The sequence below is a fragment of the Nycticebus coucang genome, chromosome 2 (genome assembly GCF_027406575.1).
Source record: "Nycticebus coucang isolate mNycCou1 chromosome 2, mNycCou1.pri, whole genome shotgun sequence".
Lineage (NCBI taxonomy): Eukaryota > Metazoa > Chordata > Mammalia > Primates > Lorisidae > Nycticebus > Nycticebus coucang.
The window spans coordinates 140,204,953-140,226,078 of record NC_069781.1 but is presented as its reverse complement, the minus strand read 5'-3'; the positions used below and the strand labels follow the sequence as shown (position 1 = coordinate 140,226,078).

Genomic DNA, 21,126 nt, shown 5'->3' with positions numbered 1-21,126 from the left:
TCCATTAATTCTTTACAGGTGGAATATTCTGTAGTAGCTGCCTCATGATCCCTTGGGGATTTGCTGTGTTCTGGTTTTACATGCTGCCACAATTTTTCTGTTGATTCCTCATCATGTATGTTTTCCTCCTGTTTACTCCCTTCTCTTAGGTTTTCCTTCTTACTCTGTACTTTGCTTTAAATTACCATGTCTCTGAGCTTAGGTGTTGAAGTCTTTTGCTATAAAGCCAAAAGGAAGATAAGGGTAAACAGTGAGAAAGGAGAAAGCACTGAAAAAGGAAAGAACTGAAGAAAAAGAGAGAAAAAGGAAAATAAGAGAGAAAAGAAAGTGACAGGAGAAATGGTTCCATTTGGTGGCATGCCTTAACCAGACCCATAGCTCTCGGACTTTGGGGGCCAGGCTGGGTGGGTCATTCTAAGTCAGGAGCTCCTTGCCAGCTTGGGCAAAAGCAAGACCCCACCTCTTCCAAATATAGAAAGAAATCAGCAGTATGTCACAATAGGGACCTATCAATACTTTTTTTCCAAAGGCCAAAGCTGGGAGTGAACTGTGGCTCAAAGAGTAAGGTGTTGGCCCCATACTGGAGGTGGTGGGTTCAACCCCAGCCTCAGACAAAAAATGCAACAACAACAACAACAACAATGAAAAAGGCCAGAGCTGACCAATGAGCTTGTGGTCTCCTTGTGCCATACCAATTCCATGCCCCGCCAGCCTGACCAATGCCATGACCCACCAGCCCTCAGAGAGGAGGAAAAAAATGAATAAAAAATTAAAAATATAATTTCATAAGATAAAGAAGAAAAAAGAGATATCTTAGCCGTTGCATGAAAAATTTAGGTGGGAAAGATGAGAAAAGTAGAAAAATCTCTACCAAGGGAGAGAAAAAGGAGAGAAATAAAAAATTAAGAAAGAATAAAAGGGGCTGAAAGACTGTAACGAAAATGGAGGAGCCCTTACTATTGAAAAAAGCAAAAGTGACAAAATAAAAATACAACTCACCCCCCTCCCAAGAAAAAAGCTAAACAAAAAGAACTACAACAAGAGAATAAAAAAATAAAAGAAAAACTAAGGAAAAAATTGAAAAAAGAAATAAAAAATGTAAAACAATGTGTGTGTATATGTATGGCAATATATTTCCTCGACACCAGGTGGAACTATAGTTTTAGGAGATGGAGAATGCATGCTGGATTTTCTGTATGTGATGGGGTTCAGAAGCCACTCTCCAGTTGCAAAGGAGACCAGATTTTGTCTTCTTGACTTCTTTGCCCTTGATTTGAGCCTGTTTGCTTCACCACTGTTCAGTTCTTACAGGATTGGAGTCCCAAAACTCTTGCCAGACTTCCTAGGAGGCCTGGTCAGATAGTGTCCCCTGACAACAAAGTCATCCTCCCAGGGGATTCAGAGGCCACTCAGCTCACTCTAAGGATGGGCACCTGAGGTCAGGCATGCCAGAGCTTGCTGTACTAAGACCCCATGGACCGCTCCTCCTGCATGCAAGGTCTTCCCACAATGACGGCACACTGTCAATTTAATAAATTTAAAAATGTATTAAAATTTTTGGACATTTTAATAAAACCCATTCTAACTAGGGTAAAGTAATATCGCAGCCAAACTAATGGGAGAACCATTAGTTCAACTCTGGCTGGTGTTCAACTCTGGCTGCTGGATATTGCTTGAGTCTACTCACTGCTCTAGGGAGCAGCTAAGTCCAAAATCAAAATACTGCAGGACACCTTTTTCCTGTCTCCAGCCCTCCACAGGAGAGCTGGCTGACTGGCTAGCCACTGCTTATATCAAGCACTTGCCTTCTGTTTTAGTTTTCCTCAGCTCCAAACCTCCTTATTGGCTCATGAAGTCTGCTGCTTCACTGTGCCCACAAGTGATGTTTCTGTGCAGATTCCCCCAGCCAGTGGTGGCTAACATCCACTTTCCCCTGTCTCACCACGAGTAGCAGGCAAGGAGATGTCTCTAGTCTGCCATCTTGCTCTGCTCCCTTCATTAGGTAGGCTTTTGTCTATCCTTTTCTTCCCTTGCTTGATTTCTATTAAATTTTACTTCCTTCTAAGAGGATATGTGTTAGTTCCAATTAAATAGTAACTACATGCATTGATTGTTTTCAATTATCTAGATATTTCAGTTAGAATAACAGTATCCAGTTCCATTCAAATTGTTGCAAAAGGAATTAAGCCATTCTTCTTCATGGATAAGGAGTATTCTATGGTAGACATATGCCATATTTTGTTAATCCTCTCATGAATTGATGGGCACTGGGAAGATTCCACATCTTTGCAAATATAGATTGTACTATAATAAACACAGGTGTCTTTTGATAAAATGACTTCAATTCCTTTGGGTAAATATCCAGGAGTGAGGATGCTGGATCAAATGGTAGGTAATGTTTGGAAGTACCTCCATACTGTTTTTGTTAGAGATTGTACTGATTTGAAGTCCACCAACAGTGTAGAAGTATTCTTTTCTCTCTGTATCCATGCAAATATCTATAATTTTTGGAAATTTTAATAAACCAATTCTAATTAGGGTAAAGTGATATCTCATTGTGGTTTTGATTTGCATTTCCCTAATGATAAGTGATGATGAGCATTTTAAAAATGTTTGTTGGCCCTTAGTCTATCTTTTGAAAAGTTTCTCTTCCTGTCTTTTACAGACCTGTTGCTAGCTTAACTAGGAATAGAAGATATAGGATCCTAATAAACTCAATCAGAAATGGAAAAGGAGATATTATAATTGATAATACAAAAATACAAAATATCATCTGTAAATATTATGAAAATCTCTATGCACATAAACTTGAAAATGGTAATGGACAAATTCCTGGAATCACGCAACTTCCCAAGACTCAATCAGGAAGAAACAGAATTCCTGAACAGACCAATTTTGAGGAACAAGATTAAGCAGCAATAAAAAATCTTCCAACAGCAAAAAAATGCCCTGACCACATAGATTTACAGCTGAATCTTATCAGATCTACAAAGAAGAGCTGGTAGCCATACTGAAGAAATTACTCCATAACATCAAGAAAAAGGGAATTCACCCTAACTGAGTCTTTGAAACTAGTATCACCTTGATACCACAGTCAGGAAAGACACTCCAAAAAAGAACTGCATCTATATTCCTTGCAAAACGCCTGGCACGGTACTCAAAGCTCAGTGAGTAGGGCGCTGACCACATACGCTGACGGTAGCAGGTTCGAGCCTGGCCCAGGCCTGCTAAGTAATAATGACAACTGCAACCAAAAAATAGCTGGGCATTGTGGCAGGTTCCTGTAATCCCAGCTACTCAGGAGGCTGAGGCAAGAGAATCGCTTAAGCCCACTAGTTGGAGATTGCTGTGAACTGTGATGACATGGCACTCTACCGAGGGTGACATAATGAGACTCTGTCTCAAAAAAAAGGAATAGATGCAAAACTCCTCAATAAAATACTAGCCAACTGAATTTAAAAGCACATACAAACCCCACATGACCAAGTGGGCTTCATGCCAGGGATAACACTCTTAAGTCTATGACATGAAACTGAAAATTCTAGAAGAAGAGCGGCACCTGTGGCTCAAAGGAGTAGGGTGCTGACCCCATATGCTGGAGGTGGCGGGTTCAAATCCAGCCCCAGCCAAAACTGCAAAAAAAGAAAAAAAATAAAGAATTCTAGAAGAAAATGTTGAAAAACCTCTTACAGATATTAGCCTAGAGAAAGAATTTATGAATAAGAAGCCAGTGGCAATTATAGCAACAACAAAAATAAATGAATGGAGCTTGTTTAAATTAAAAAGTTCTGTACAGGCAAGGAAATAATTAACAGAGCAAATAGATAACCTACAGAATGGGAGAAAATATTCTCAAGCTACACATATGATAAAGGGTTAGTAACCAGAATCTACACAGAACTCTAGCAAATCAGCAAGAATAAAAAAGGCAAGGTTGCCCATTGTCTCCATTGCTCTTTAACATTCTAATGGAAGTTTTAGCCATTGCAATTAGGGAAGAAAAGGCGATCAATGGTAATCAGAAGAGATCAAACTTTCACTCTTCACAGATGATATGATCGTATATCTGGAAAACACTAGGGATTCTACTACAAAACTTTTAGAAGTGATCAAGGAATATAGCAATGTCTCAGGATACAAAATCAACACCCATAAATCTGTAGCCTTTATATATACCAACAATAGCCAAGCCGAAAAAACCGTCAAGAACTCTATTCCCTTCACAGTAGTGCCAAAGAAGATGAAATATTTGGGAGTATACCTAACAAAGGACGTGAAAGATCTCTACAAAGAGAACTATGAAACTTTAAGAAAAGAAATAGCTGAAGATGTTAACAAATGGAAAAACATACCATGCTCATGGCTGGGAAGAATCAACATTGTTAAAATGTCTATACTACCCAAAGCAATATATAATTTTAATGCAATTCCTATTAAAGCTCCATTGTCATATTTTAAAGATCTCAAAAAAAATAATACTTCATTTTATATGGAATCATAAAAACCCTCGAATAGCCAAAACATTACTCAGCAATAAACACACAGCAGGAGGAATCATGCTACCAGACCTGAGACTGTACTATAAATCGATAGTGATCAAAACAGCATGGTATTGGCACAAAAACAGAGAAATAGATGTCTGGAACAGAATAGAGAACCAAGAGATGGATCCAGCTACTTACCATTATTTGATCTTTGACAAGCCAATTAAAAACATTCAGTGGGGAAAAGATTCCCTATTTAACAAATGGTGCTGGGTGAACTGGCTGGCAACCTGTAGAAAATTGAAACTGGACCCACACCTTTCACCATTAACTAAGATAGACTCTCACTGGATAAAAGATTTAAACTTAAGACATAAAACTATAAAAATACTTGAGGAAAGTGCAGGGAAAACTCTTGGAGGAATCGGCCTTGGTGAATATTTTATGAGGAGGACTCCCCAGGCAATTGAAGCAGTATCAAAAATACACTACTGGGACCTGATCAAACTAAAAAGCTTCTGCACAGCCAAGAACATAGTGAGTATAGCAAGCAGACAGCCCTCAGAACGGGAGAAAATATTTGCAGGTTATACCTCCGATAAAGGTCTAATAACCAGAATCCACAGAGAACCCAAACATATTAGCAAGAAAATACACATGATCCCATCTCAGGGTGGGCAAGGGACTTGAAGAGAAACTTCTCTAAAGAAGACAGATGCACGATCTACAAACACAAGAAAAAAAGCTCACCATCCTTAATCATCAGAGAAATGCAAATCAAAACTACTTTGAGATATCACCTAACCCCAGTAAGAGTAGGCCACATAACAAAATCCCCAAACCAGAGATGTTGGTGTGGATGTGGAGAAAAGGTTACACTTCCACACTGCTGGTGGGAATGCACACTAATATGTTCCTTCTGGAAGGATGTTTGGAGAATACTTAGAGACCTAAAAATAGACCTGCCATTCGATCCTATAATTCCTTTATTAGGTTTATACCCAGAAGACCAAAAATCACAACATAACAAAGACATCTGTACCAGAATGTTTATTGCAGCCCAATTCATAATTGCTAAGTCATGGAAGAAGCCCAAGTGCCCATCGACCCACGAATGGACTAGCAAATTGTGGTACATGTATACCATGGAATATTATGCAGCCTTAAAGAAAGATGGAGACTTTACCTCTTTCATGTTTACATGGATGGAGCTGGAACATATTCTTCTTAGCAAAGTATCTCAGGAATGGAAGACAATGTATCCAATGTACTCAGCCCTACTATGAAGCTAAAGTATAGCCTTCACATGAAGGCTATAACCCAACTATAGCAGAAGACTATGAGGAAAGGGCCAAGGAAGGGGAAGGGAGGGGGGAGGTTACGGTGAAGGGAGGGGGGATGGGTAGGGCCACACTTTGGGTGCATCTTAGAATGGGTACAGGCGAAACTTACTAAAGACAGAATATAAATGTCTACGTACAATAACTAAGAAAATGCCATGAAAGCTATGTTGAACAATTTGATGAGAATATTTCAGATTGTATATGAAACCAGCACATTGTAGCCCTTGATTGCACTAATGTACACAGCTATGATTTAACAAAAAAAAAAAAAGAATGAAGTCTGCCTAATGAAGCTATGATGATAATGCAATTTGGTGAGAGAAAAGAAAGGTATGTACATAAGAACATTGTGAGATAACTGAGGAGGTTAACCCATTGACCCAATTCTGAAATTCCTCTCTTCTCTTAATGGACATTTGGCTGGACTGACTGATATCTGAAAATACCCTCAGAATGTTCAGATAATTATATTTATAATTGATCTTTGTAAGGCAGCTCTTGACAAATTAACACTTCTATTACTCTGGGTTACTTTCCTATAGAGTTGCTCTTAATATTTGCATTAAGAATACTGAATTTACTTTCAGCTTTAATTTCTTAAATATGGCAATATGGCAACTTTGAAGAGTAGTTTTTACCCATATTGGGAAAATATTACTGCCCAGTGTCCATCTATTGAGTGCATTAATAAATACAGCCCTGTATTTTGACTCCATCAGTACTGATAGTTTACTTCCTTCTTTAATTTTCTTTTCACATTAATATATTTTTAAAAAAACTTTTGACTTTTCTTTTCTGGCACAACCACCCATATTTCTATTCCACAAAAAATTAGCTAAATCTTTTGGATAAATGAGTCACATCAAAGTTTTTCTGCCATATGTGTTTTTCAAATTTTTTCCTAGGTGTGCTTATCCAAACCAAAAGCATTATTAACATAAACTTGCACTTCAATCTCTATTCTGTTATGCCCACTTAACCACACTCTTAGTCTGATGATCGTTTTTTTAGTAAGTAAATAAATAAATGATCAATTTATCATACACACAGGCTAGTGGAGGAAAATGACATTGGATCTGTTTTCATACAAACTATATACTTAGAAATTGCTGACATAGATAATCATGAGATATTGGCACAAAAACTTGAGCCTGCTATGTTTATGTGGAATGCTTGTTCAGTGGGCTCACTACAGAACCAGGAGCTATGTTGTTAATGTGACTCTAACCATATACAGAATGTACCGGGATACCATGGCATTCTGCTGAGGAGAACAAAGTGAGACTGTGTCTCAAAAAAAAAAAAAAAAAAAAAAAAAAATTCCTAGTATAATGTTAAAATTGGTAAAAGAGTATTTCAGAGAATTGTTCTGATAATTTCTCCAAATTTGTACTATGGAAGCTATCCTGATCAATTTCTTCATGTTAATACAACTTTATCAGCACATTCAGTTTTGTCTTTTCATTGTCATTCTTGCATTGACTGTCACAAATTCAATTTTTCATTTATAAAGTATTAATTTGTGAATATAAAATTACTGTTGTAACTAAAAATTGAAACTGCTATAATTTATCCAGGCAATGGTTCTTTCAGAAAATCTGACTCTTTTGTACTTAAATTTTGCTTTTCAATTAGGAGTTTTTAAGTGTTAGAAAATAAAAGACTATTCTAGTATGACTATCAATAATAAATTCTACTGTTATGGCATATGTTTATAAAAAACTGCCAATTTTTATTATATTAACTATAATCTATTTTAATAATGTTAACCATGAATATATGGTTCGATGATATCTTAAATAATACAATGTTATTTTAGTGCCTTATCGATAAAACATAGTGTTTTAGTGCTCTATCTATAAAACATAGATAACTTTACCTCAACATTCTAATACATTAGTGAAATTATGGCAACCTGAGTATTTGGGTGGTGATTTGTCTATATCTCATTAAAGGAAATTGCATGGACCTGACTTGGAAGCATTTCCCTTTTTAGGGATAATTTCTACAGAAACAGAAGCATGAGGGTATAAAGACTTTAACCATATACAGAGTGCACTGGTATATAATGATTATAAATGCACAGTATCTTGCAATAGCAAAAACATTAACACCATTATTCTGAAAATAATAAATGAAAAAAAAATATGTTGCCCTTCACATCCACTGATAGGACATCTATAGTTTTTGACATGGAGACCTTAGGACCTGTAGAAACTCAGGAGATTGCAAACATATAATATTACCAAAATGTGGTATGTCAAATCAATATCTCCATTATGACAAAATAAATTTTTTTATGATAGATAAATCATAGGTATAAAGATAGATGTGTTGATAGATATTTGCATTAAGATAGAAAGTTAGCCCCTGTAATAGGGTAAATGATTCAATATTTTACCTCTGGTAAAATGAAATTTAAAAATATTGCTATTACATTTTAAAACAAAATTCCATATATAACTTTTCATATTGCAAAAATGAGAAAAAATGAACACAAGTCAATCTCAACAATTAAATTAGAAGCAGAACTGTGAAGTAGTATGACCACAAAACCTTAAGAATAAGAAGTCTCTATTCTGAAACCCCAATAATAAAACAGATCAGGAAAATCTGATACTATTTTGGTATGATTATACTTCACTATAGTAATTTTTTGAACCAATATGAAGTTGCCAAAAATTCCCTCTAAATTCTACATTTTTCTATAAAGGCAGAAAAGAATTAAAATAAAAAATAAATCTTAAGATTTAATAACGTAGGTAATTTGGATGGTCTCAATGAGGAAAAAGACATGTCATGAAAATATTCTCAAATAAGCCTCTGAAAAGATGAACACAGAGACTTATGGACCTGGAAAAGAGCCCCTAACATATGAATTTAAAAAGTTACTAGTTTGGCTACTCACCCCATCCTCTGAAGTGAAGGAGCAGATTCCAGCCTTTCTATCACAGTAAAACACAACAGGAAAAAAAAAAAAAAAGAAAAGACAAAATCTTAGAAATACTCAACATTAAAAACAAAAAACAAATGAAAAAAACCACCAAAGCAGTAAAATTGCTTTGTTAGACAGGTTCTATTCTTGTTATTTAATATAGGCATGCAATATTCCCTCAGTGGTGGTGTTAACACAATACCAATGAGATTTTCAGTACACGTCACAGTTGTTTGATCATTTCCTAATGCAATCTTTTTAATTTCCTTGTGTGTTAGGCACAAAATCCAAATATATAAGTATCTAGCTACAATTCTCTGTTCAAAGTGAACAAAACTAAGAAAGTCTTGGATCACTGAATTTTAAAGGTATACACTACTTCATAAAGTAGGATGCTAATGCCTTATTCTGAAAGAAGGAACAGGCATCCTCCCAGTGGTATTATGCTGTCACTGAGGTTTCACCAAATAAGCCAGGCTCTGAGAGTCTTATTTGTCCTATTAGAGGGCCCTTCATCTGGACCTCAGATTGACATCTGGAATGAGTCCCTCAGCGTCCTCAGACAATTTTGCTCATCATCGATCCAGGCAAGAACCCTCCTAACAAACAAGCATTTCCCTAGCCAGGCTTATTCTGTGCAGATTAATGTAAAACATTGTGAATGAAGAAAAGTAAATATACAATAGAATTTTTTTTATTATTTAAATAATGGAACTCTCATATATGTAGCATGACAAAACATAGAACCTTGGATTGTTCTAATAAAATTAGATAAAATCTATTGGGAAAATAAACAAACAGTTTTAAGTCAACCAAAAATTTAAAGAATAAGTGATGTAGCAATATAATATAATATATTATGTAGCAAATAATATATGGCATAATTATAGCACAAATATGGACAGAAAGATCTATGTTCCAAATGTGCCAGATACTGATTAAAAAAAATCTATATGTATCACACTTGAATTTCACTACAAGATTATTTTCATTCAACACAAAATGGTGAAAAAAAGAAATATGTCAGTGATTCTTTAAAATTATTTAGTTTACTTCAAAAAGATTTTGATTACAAAAGGAAGAAACAAAACTGAGTAGAAACATCCAGGAGAAATATATCCATCATAAAATAATCTCCTTTAATCTTCTGAAGTAATGAACACATAGACATTGAAGTCCTGACTTCACTGGCCACAGAGACAAATTAAAAAAGTACAAAATAGTTGCTCACCTCTCTTCCCTGAAGTACGGTGACTTATTCTTGCTTTTAACCTGTAGCGAAATACCATACAAAAAATAAATTAGACCGGGAATGCACCAAATTAATTATAAATAAAGCACAACATTGGTTTCCTTGTAATTATTTATCATCTCACGTACCTGTACTCATCCTTGATTCAGTAAAGTCCACTACCAATAAATAAGTAGTTATTGGTGCTCCTAACAATTTATCACCTGCATTCAGCTCGTAGCAGATAGCAGCATAGGCAGACATTTGACTTGACTTTAGTGAAGCTGGCTGTCATGGCAACTCCAGAAGCTTCCCAGAACCCTTCTGTCTGAAGCAAATACATGAAGGGATAAACAGTGGGACAGTTGTCAATGTTGATGTATTACTCAACATGCTAGGAACAAAAAATCAGAACTTCACTCTGAACTTGGATTTTATCATTTAAAACAGGGGTCCTCAAACTTTTAAACAGGGGGCCAGTTTACTGTCCCTCAGACTGTTGCAGGGCCGGACTATAGTTAAAAAAAAAAAAAACTATGAACAAATTCCTATGCACACTGCACATATCTTATTCTGAAGTAAAAAAACAAAATGGGAACAAATACAATATTTAAAATGAAGAACAAGTAAAGTTAAATCAACAAACTTACCAGTATTACAATGGGAACTATGGGCCTGCTTTTGGCTAATGAGATGGTCAATGTCTGGTTCCATATTTGTCACTGCTAGTTGTAACAAGTGATGCAAGTGTGCATCCGTTAGTCTAGATGTGGTTGGAGATTTCAGATGTTTCATTCTGGAAAAAGTCTGTTCACAGATATAAGTACTGCCAAAGATGGTTGCCATTTTGAGTGCATGGTTCCTGAGATTAGGATATGTCACAGAGGGGAGAGATGCATAGAAATTAAGCAGGCTGCTTGACTTGAATGTGTCTTTCAGAGAGTCACAATTCTGCAGTTCAGCCAGTTCCATTTGGTAAATTGTATCCACATTTTCAATGTCAATAGAAAATGGGTTACAGAAAAGCTGTATGTCCTGTTCACGGAGATGAAACTCTTTAAATCTAATTTGGAACTCCTTTTGCAACTTTTCCAGTGAATCCACACATGTTTTGTTTGGGAATGCAACCAGTGGTTTTTCTGCTAACAGATTTTGAGTTGTGGGGAGATGGCAGAAATTTTCCTCCTTCACTTGTTTGATGAGGAGGCCTAATTTTACTTCAAATGCTTTCCCATGTGATTGCATATCACAGATGCACTTCCCCTTTCCTTGAAGTTGCACATTGAAACTATGGAGTAGCTCTGTTAAATCTGTCAGAAAGGCAAGGTGCCATTTCCATTCTGCATCATTGAACTCTGGTACTTCTTTGTTTTTTGAAAGCAAAAAAGCTATAATCTGCTGTAGTAAGTCATAGAAATATTTCAAAACTTGGGCGGCGCCTGTGGCTCAAGGAGTAGGGCGCCGGTCCCATATGCCGGAGGTGGCAGGTTCAAACCCAGCCCCGGCCAAAAACCACAAAAAAAAAAAAAAAAAGAAAGAAAGAAAGAAAAGAAATACAAGTAAATAAATAAATAAAAATTATAAAAAAAAAAAAAGAAATATTTCAAAACTCTCCCTCGACTCAGCCAACAGACTTCTGTGTGGTACAGAACATTTTCATAGGCAACATTTAGCTCAGACAGAAATTCCTGAAATTGTTTGTGGTTTAGTGCATTAGCGCTAATGAAGTTAACACAAGATACCACAATTTTCATAACAGAGTCCCACTTCAGTGATTTACTACACAGTGCTTGTTGGTGGATGAGTCAATGTATGGCTATTGGATGGGAATGGTTATATTTGTCCATCTCTTAGTTAATGTGAGCAATTACTCCTTTCTTAGACCCCACCATGCTAGGAGCACCATCAGTTGTCACACTGGCTAGTTTTGCCCAGTCCAGCTCCAAACCATTCACAATTTGGCAAAACTTTTCATAGATATCCTCTCCTGTAGTTGTTCCTTTGATGCTTTGCAGTGCAGCAAGTTCTTCTGTGATTTCAAAATAGTCATTTGTCCCATGAATAAAAATTAGAAGTTGTGCAGAATCACGAACATCATTACTTTTATTGAGTGCCAAGGAAAAATAGGAAAGTTTTTTTGCGGAGTTTTGCAAATGCTGATGCAAATTCTCTCCCATTTCTTCAATCCTTCATGTAATTATAGGTCCTGAAAGACTCACTGTACTAAATAAATTGGCCTTCTCTGGACACATCTCTTTGGCAACAGAAAGAAGGCATTCTTTAACAAATTCTACCTCCACGAATGGTCTGCCAGTGCATGCTATTAGCTTGGCAACTTGAAAACTTGCTCACAGTGATGAAATATTTAGCTGCTTCTGCATCACAGAAATATTTTGCGGAGTTGTCAGTGTATTTTTCAGTTTCAATATTTTATCTTTTCTCACTTCTCTGACCAAACAATCATATTTATTTTTATGTTGAGTTTGATAGTGTTGACGCAAATTGTATTCTTTGAACACAGACACTATATTCTGGCATATCAAACACACAGCTCTTTCCTTGCACTACATGAAAAAGTAATCATAAGTCCACTGTTCTTTGAATATCCTATACTCTGACTCAATTTTTCTCTTTCTTGATATCATTGTTTCCTAGGGATTCCAAATTGCTATTAGTAAAATATATACATACATATATATATACAGCACTACAACAACAATATATCAGCAATAACTTTGCCCACACAGAGACATATAGACTGCCCTGCCCATCAATGCAGTCTGATCAGTGTCCATCAATGCCACCTTGCCAGTCCACATCATTTCAGCCTCACCAGTGCCAATATAGGTGGAAGTCCGCTTTTACCTCAGGCTCACACTGGTGCGGTGCAGAAACTGGCACAATTACAGAGCTGATCCCTCCACCACCTTGCCAGTTCACACTACCCTGTGTGAACCACACTGCGATCTGTGAACTCTCACAGGAATCTGATTGCATGGTTGAGAAGACCCATGGGATCAGATTCCACTGCAGCAAAAAAGAAGGCACATATGCCTTTTTTTCTTCCAAATTTAATGCAAGTTTAGCCATACAAGCATATGGCTGAACTCGCACTGCTCAGAGATCGCAACAGTGTGAACTGGGGCTTACACAGCACACAACATACAACATCATACACAACTGAACAGCAGTCAGAATATAAATGCACTTACTGTCAATTAAATTGGGTTTCCTACTCCTCGGCTTTCTGCGGAGCCAGATTAAGTTCCCTTGGGGCCCTAGGCAGATTACCAGTTTGGGGCCCCCATGTGCTAACACTGAGCACTGACCATTTGCATTAACACTGACTGCTGGCCATTTGTGAAAACACTGACTGCTGACAATTTGAATTAATACTGAGTGCTGACCATTTGCATTAACACTTACAATTATCATTACCACCGAGCGCTGACTATTTGCATTACCTCTGAGCACTGACCATTTGCATTAACTCCAAGCACTGACAATTTGCATTAGCACTGAGTGCTAACTATTTGCATTATTACTGTGATGCAACACCCCCTAGAAACCACCCCCAAACAACTAACCAACTTTAAAAAAAAGGCTCTCCTAACTTCAAAAAAAGGCACCCCCGTCTGCAAAAAGAAAAAAGACCTCCTAACTTCAGAAAAAAAAGCCCCCTCTTAGCTGCAAAGAAAGGCCATACTAACTGCAAAAAAAAAAAAAAAAAATAGAACTCCTAATTAAAAAAAACAAAATAAATCCTAACTTGTTCTTACCTCAGTCCTTGGGCAGCAGCAGTCTCTGCACAGGCAAGCTCGTGACTCATCCAATCACACTGGAGACTGAGAGGAGGAGTGGAGAGACAGAGAAGGAGGGGAGTCAGAAAGTGCAGTGCACTTTCCACACATGCACACTGTGGGCTGGGGATGAGTCGGCTACTAAACAGGACAGGCAATGGCAGCAAAAACACCTGGTGGGCCAGATAAATGTCCTCAGCGGACCACATGTGGCCCATGGGCCGTAGTTTGAGGACCCCTGTTATATACCAACAGGCAGATGACCCATATTTTAGAAAGAGTAGAGAAAATAATTTAAAATCTATTATAAACAACTCTTAGAAGATGATGGCAAGAAAATGTTAATAGGTGGTAGATTTCATAGGGAAAATAGAAATTATAAAAATGAACCAAATGGGAACTTGAGAAAGTAAAATATCTTTAACCAAAAATACATTAGATGAACCGATACATGCTTGTAACATGGACAAACTTCAAAAACATTATGCTAAGTGAAAGAAACAAACAGAAAACTACATATGGTATGATTCCATTTATATAAAATTTCTGGATAAAGCAAATTCTATAGAGACAGAAAGCTAGTTAATAGTTACTTGGGATTTAGGAACAAAATATGTATTAATTATAAATAGGTGTGAGGAAACTTTTAGGGATAATAAAAATGTTCTAAAAGTGGATTGTGGTGATGGAAGTGCAATGTTATACATTTACTAAAAAAATCATTGACTTGTGGGCAGTGCCTGTGGCTCAAAGGAGTAGGGCACAGGTCCCATATGCCAGAGGTGGTGGGTTCAAACCCAGTCCTGGCCAAAAACTGCAATAATAATAATAATAATAATAATAATAATAATAGATTTGTATAATTTGTGTGTAAATTTTATGGCATTTAAAGTAGACCTCAATAAGATTGTTAAACAAAAGGTATTAGATGGATTTAATAATGAAATAGGTACCTCTGAAAAAATATCAGAGACCTTGAAGATAAACTAAAAGAATGATCCAAGCTGAAGCACAAATTTAAAAAAAAAGAAAGAAACAAAGTCCAAACACCTAGAAAACAAGAAAGAGAATCAAGGAACTATAATTGCATTAACTTGTCTAAAATATGTCTAATTCATGTCCTGGAGGAAAATAGGAAGTAAGTAGGACAGAAAATTTTTGAAAAAAATAAGGCTGGAAAATTTTCAAATTATATTTAAAAAAATCAATTCTGAAAAAAGTTTTTCTTTTCCAAATAAGATTCTTAAATAGGGTAAATAAGAACAAAACTTTGCCTTATCACATTATTATGAAACTCCTAGTATTTGCTAGGTGAATACTCTTGTTACCTTTTATTCTACACTATGAATAAAAAAGTACACTAGATATAAGGATATATATGACAAATGATAAGCTCACAATAGGAAATTATAATACACCAGTATGAGAAGAATGATTAAGTGGGCAAAAATAAAGAAATATATTTAAGAGACATGAAAATAGGGTAGATTTATGACTATATAATGAACTTGATATGTAATGGAGAATATGTGCTTTTCTCAAGTGCCCATAGCATAGCCGTAAAAATTGATCATATATATTACGTCTGAATGAAAAATTAGTAACTCAAATAAATATTAAAAGCTACACTTTCAGATCACAGTGTAATAAAAATAGACTTCACTAACAATAAAAGACTCCTCCAAGACATTTTTAAAACTTCTGATTAACTCCAGAGTAAAGGGGAAATGCAGAAAATGCATACTCTTTGAAATATAACCATGAGAAGATATACAAATGGCCAAAAACACATGAAAAAATGCTCCACATCAATAATCATCAGGGAAATGCAAATTAAAAGAACAATGAGATACCACTTTATCCCTGTCAGAATGAGCATTACTAAAAAGCCAAAAAAAAAATAAATAAATAAAAAATAGATGTTGGCATTGATACTGTAACAAAGGAAACATCCTTACGATGTTGGTTGGAATGTAAATTACACAGCCTCTATGGAAAACAGTATGGAAATTCCTCAAAGAACTAAAAATAGACATACTATTCAATCCAGCAATCTCACTACTGAGTACCCAAAGGAAAACAAGTTATATCAAAAAGACATATGCACTCCTATGCTATTGCAGCACAGTTCACAATTGTAAAGAAATGGAATCAATCTGAGTGTCCGTCAGTCAATCAGTGGATAAAGAAAATGTGGTATTATATACTATGAAATATTACCCAGCCATAAAAAGAAGGATATATCTTTTGTAGCAACTTGGATAGAATTGGAAGTCATAATCCAATTGGATTAGATTAGAATGGAAAAACAAATACTTCAGGTACTTACTTATAAGTGGGAACTAAATAATGGTTATACATAATCATACAGAGTGGTATAGGATGGGACAGGGCTGAATGACCAAAAATTACCTACTAGGTACAATGTATACCATTGGGTGATGGGGGCACTGAAAGTTGTGATTTCACCCCTATACACATACAAACCATCTATGTACAAAAATACCACATGTATGGCTGAATAATTTTCCATAGTGTATATATATGACAGTTTATTAATCCATTCATGGGTTGATTGGAATTTGGGCTGTTTCCACATCTTTGTGATGGAGACTTTGCATCTTTTGTATTTACTTAGATGGATTTGGAGAACATTCTCATAAATAAAGTATCTCAAGAATGGAAAAGCAAGCATCTCCATGTAATTGGTACTAATCTGAAAATAGTAGACCAACAACTACAGGCCCACACAAGAAGAAACACAATTAAATTCAAGAAGGAGGATGGGGCAAGGGGCAGGGAGCTTAAGTTTCCTTCTATCAGGTACAATTTAGGGTATATGGCATGCTACTTGGGTGAAGGACTAAACTACAACTCAGACTTCAGACTTTACCTTACAAACACAAATAATATAACCCAATCATATATCCTCATCTTAAACCATAATAATAAAAAACCCCACATGTACCCCCCTGCATCTATTGAAAATTGTAAAAATGGTTAAAAATATGGCAATTAAAATATAATATATGAGAATCTATGATGTGCACTTAGATCAGTTCCAGAGGAAAATTCATTACACTAAACATTTTTATTATTTTTAAAAATAAGGCCAGGCATGGTGTCTCATACCTGGTACCTTGGGTGACCAAGGTGGGAGGATTGCTTTAGCCTGGAAATTTGAGACAGCATGGACAATAGTGAGACCCTGTCTCTATACAAAATTTAAAAATTAGCCAGGTGTGGTGGTGTGTACCTGTGGTCCCAGTTACTTAGGCTGAGGCACAAATACCACTTGAGCCCAGGTGTTGGAGGCTACAGTTGAGCTATAATGACAAAACTGTGCTCTAGGCCAGGCAATAGAGCAAAACTCTGTCTCTAAATTAAATTAAATTAGAAAAATGAAAGGATTAAATTTTTATCTTAAAATACTAAGAAATGAACAAAACAAAGAAAATGAAAAGTGTAAGAAGTGATGAAATTAGAATCAAAGCAGGAATTAATGAAGAAGAGTATTTTAAAAACCAATGGATATAATTAATAATTGAAAAATTTTGTTGTTTTTATTTAAAATATTAACTATATAGGCAAGCCACTACCTAACTTTATCAATAAAGGGAGAAAACACAAATATACAAAATAATGCTCCAGGAGTACTTGAACATAATGTGTATCCTCCTATTGTTTGGTGTCATGTTCTACAAATGTTAATTAAGTCAAGTTTATTGATGGTGATCTTATATACACCTTTACTGATGTTCAATGTTCAATCATATATTAAGAGTAAGAAAGGGCGGCACCTGTGGCTCAAAGGAGTAGGGCGCCAGCCCCATATACCGGAAGTGGCAGGTTCAAACTTGACCTTGGCAAAAAACTGGAAAAAAAAAAGAAAAGAAAGGAGAGCTGAAAATTTTAACTAAATTGGGAAAGGTCATTTCTTTTAAATTTTATCATCTCAGCTTTTGCTTTATATATAGTGATTCACTTTTCGGATTAACATGTTATCTTGATGAATTGAGTTCATGATGAAATGACTCATTTTTTCTCTTACTCATCCTACAACCTATTTTGTCTGACATTTACATAGTAATTCCATTTTTCTTATGATTAAGTTTGAATTATATATTTTTAAACATTTTATTGACATAAAAGATATATACCATATGTCTACCCTTTACAATGAAAGCATCAATAATTTTTGATATGTTTACATGATGCATAGCTATCACTATAATCTAATTTTAAAACATTTTCACTTCCTTGCTCAAAAAAATACATTTATCCCCCTTTAGATTTGCATTTTCTTTAAAAAAATTTTTTTTATGTTTAAAGATTGTCCTATTCTAAACACTTTATATAAATGGACTCAATACCATATGTAATATTTTGTGATAAGCTTTTCTTCCTAGCAGAATATTTTCAAGATTCATTCATGTTGTTATCTGCATTGTACTTCATTCCTTTTTACTTCTGAATAACATCCTATTGTGTGCATATGTCATGTTTTATTTAATGCTGCTATGGGGATTCCTGTGTACAGCTTTGTGCAGATGTAGGCATATGTTTTCTTTCCTCTTGGGTATATACCTAGGAATAGAATTGCTAGGTAATATTGTGTGTTAGTTTCCTAGGGCTGTCATAATAAAATACCACAAACTGGGTGACTACAAAACAGACTTTTATTTTCTCACTTTTTGGAGGCTGGAAGTCCAAGATGAGGGTGTTAGCAGAGATGGCTTCTGGTGTTTCCTCTCTTCTGCTTGGAGACAACTGCCGTCGAAGTATGTCTTCACATTGTCTTTGGGTGCACATACAGAGAACAAGTTCTGATGTTTCTTCCTCTTTTTATAAGTGGGCCTGATGGATGAGGGCCCCATCCTTTTGACTTCACTTAACCTTAATTATCTCCTTAAAGGCCTAATCTACAGATACAAGGCTTAGGGATTAGACATTTGAATTTGGGAAGGACATTATTTGGTCCATAACATGTGGTAACTGCATATTTAACATTTTGAGGAAGTGATAAACTGTTTTCCAAAGTGGTTGCACAATTTTACATTTCCATTCACAATTTATGAGGTTTCTAAAGTCTCCACTTCCTCACACTTGCTATTATTTCTTTGGTTACAGTCATTTGCTATGGTTTGAATGCATCTTTCAAAAAGCATATGTTAAAAACTTAATCTCAAGGCAACAATGTTAAAAACTGGGACCTTTAAGAAGTGATTAGGCCATGAGGGCTCTGTCCTCATGAATGAATTAATGCTGCTTATATTGGGAGTGGGTTTCTTATAAAAGGAGAAGTTTGCTCCTTCCTCACCCTCTCTTTGCCATTCTACTATAAGATGATGCACCAAGTAGGCCCTCACCAAATTCTGTCCCTCCATTTGCTAGCCTCCAGAAATGTGAGCCAATACATTTCTTTTCATTATATATTGGACATTCTGTAGAATTTTGTTATAGCAGAGAAGTGATATTGTTATAACACATACCTAAAAATGTGGAAGAAATTTTGGTACTGGGTAATGGTTAGAATATGGAACAGTTTTGAAGTGAATGCTGGGAAAAGGCTGTATTTCTACAAACAGAGCATTAAAGGTGATTCTAGTGAAGGCTCAGAAGAAGAGAAGTGTAGGGAAAGTCCAAAATTTCCTAGAGATCACTTAAGTGGTTATGGTCAGAATGCTGGTAGAAATGAAAAGGATAAAGGCAATTCTGATGAGGTCTCAGATGGAAATGAAGTATTGGAAACTGGAGTAAAGGTCATCCTTGTTATGGAGTGGCAAAGAACTCGACTGAATTGTGTCCATGCAGAAAGGATTTTTGAAAGGCAGAAGTTAAAAGCAATGAACTAGGACATATGTCTGAAGAAATAGCTAAGCAGCAAAACATTCAGGATGTTGCATGGCTTCCTTTCATTGCATATAGTAGAATATGAGAAGAAATAATTAAAAAATGAAATATATGGGGTGAGTGTTCCAAGATGATAAACTAGAGGCATCTTCCTACCAGCCTCTCCTGAGAAGGTTAGGGAGAAGTATGACAGGCTGTTACCATCTGGATCATCCTGGTGAGCAACAGTGCTGTGAAGTCACAGAGTGACAGCATGGGACACAGAACATGGTGATCCAGGGGATGAGCCACCATGTGGAATCTCCAGGGGATCAGGGCCACAGGAAAACCACCACCCCCTATATCCCCTGTGGGGATGAACTGGGGACTGACCTAATTCCTGGGTGGGTCTGTCCCACCAGGCAGAGGGTGTAGAGTAGAGCAAACTGGTGCAGTGGACCCATGGGGCTGTCAGGTGCACAAATGCCAGCCCTTCGGGGGAGGGTTGGAGAGGGAACAGACTGTCTCAGGGCTTCTTTGGGAAGGAGCTGGTAACTTGTGGATGAACATTTCTCTCACAGAATGTAGGCAGCCTGGATGTAGGATCTGGCAGGTGGGGGACTGGTGGCCTAACAAGCATCAGGGAAATGGTGGACTACCAACCCAATTCAGGGAGATACAGAGGTGGCTCAGAGATTGCTGAGGCCAGAGTCTGTTAAGGCCTGTGTGGGGCCTTGCTCAGCATGGCTTTCCATGGACTCTGAGGCCTCATGAGTTGATCAGTTGGCTGGCTTAGGCTCTACCTTTCAAGGGTGGCCATCTTTAGGCTGATCCCACACCTCCTCTAAGCAGATCAGGGAAATACTGCCTTCCTCATGTATCCCCTTTCAATCTGTGGGTCCCATTTGGATGACTGAGGGATGATCCCTGTTCTAGCCAAGATTCATAATTCCCTAACTGGTCCCAGAACAGGGTTGCAACATCCTTGAACATCCAGTGACATTCCAGGCCTGTGGCAACACACTCTTGTCATCAATACCTCTGCCCACTACCCATAATTGCCTTCCCAGAAGAGATATGAAGCCGAGACCCAATCTCCTTGACAACCAGTTTATGAATGCCAGACATGGATTTCATTCTGAAGCGGCTGTCTCTGCTGATACTGGAGTGCCACCTAGTGTTCTTGCAAAAACTGGTTTTTGTTTTTACTCACCTGGATAGCTAAGAGCATCATAGTAATTACAATTAATTTTTTCCTTTTCCTATTTATTTTCTTTTTCTTTTCTTATCTCTTCCAGGGCATGAAAGAGGATTGTATTAAGCAGTGGCTTACTGGGTGTGAACCAAGACCTGAGGGCTAGGGTGTGGTCCCCTGTCTCCAGCAGGGCTGATGAGCAGAGGCTTACTAGGTGAGGACTGAGACCTGCAGGCAGAGTACGGTGCCATGACTCAAAATGAGCCTGCAAGCAGAGGCTTGCCAGACAGTGGACTGATACTGGCA

At 36.7% G+C, this 21,126-nt stretch overlaps 1 protein-coding gene and 1 non-coding gene across 11 annotated transcripts in view; both read right to left on the bottom strand.

The window, feature by feature from the left end:
- Positions 1 to 21,126, bottom strand: part of LOC128579828 (translation initiation factor IF-2-like) — a 237,375-nt gene that overhangs the window by 170,722 nt on the left and 45,527 nt on the right. For 3 of the 10 annotated variants that reach the window (XM_053582004.1, XM_053582013.1, XM_053582005.1), the window contains 4 exons: positions 13,773 to 13,838; positions 10,143 to 10,321; positions 9,994 to 10,034; positions 8,736 to 8,772 (listed from right to left, as the gene is read on the bottom strand). The gene's annotated coding sequence lies outside the window, so the exon portion shown is untranslated. Of the gene's footprint in view, positions 1 to 8,735; positions 8,773 to 9,993; positions 10,035 to 10,142; positions 10,322 to 12,263; positions 13,272 to 13,772; positions 13,839 to 17,497; positions 17,668 to 18,484; positions 18,592 to 21,126 lie in introns of those variants that run through there. The other 7 variants (XM_053582008.1, XM_053582006.1, XM_053582009.1 and 4 more) reach the window with 7 other exon arrangements.
- On the bottom strand, positions 9,281 to 9,347 carry LOC128580389 (small nucleolar RNA SNORD109A). Its single transcript, XR_008378672.1, has one exon. It is a non-coding gene; the product is annotated as a small nucleolar RNA SNORD109A (small nucleolar RNA).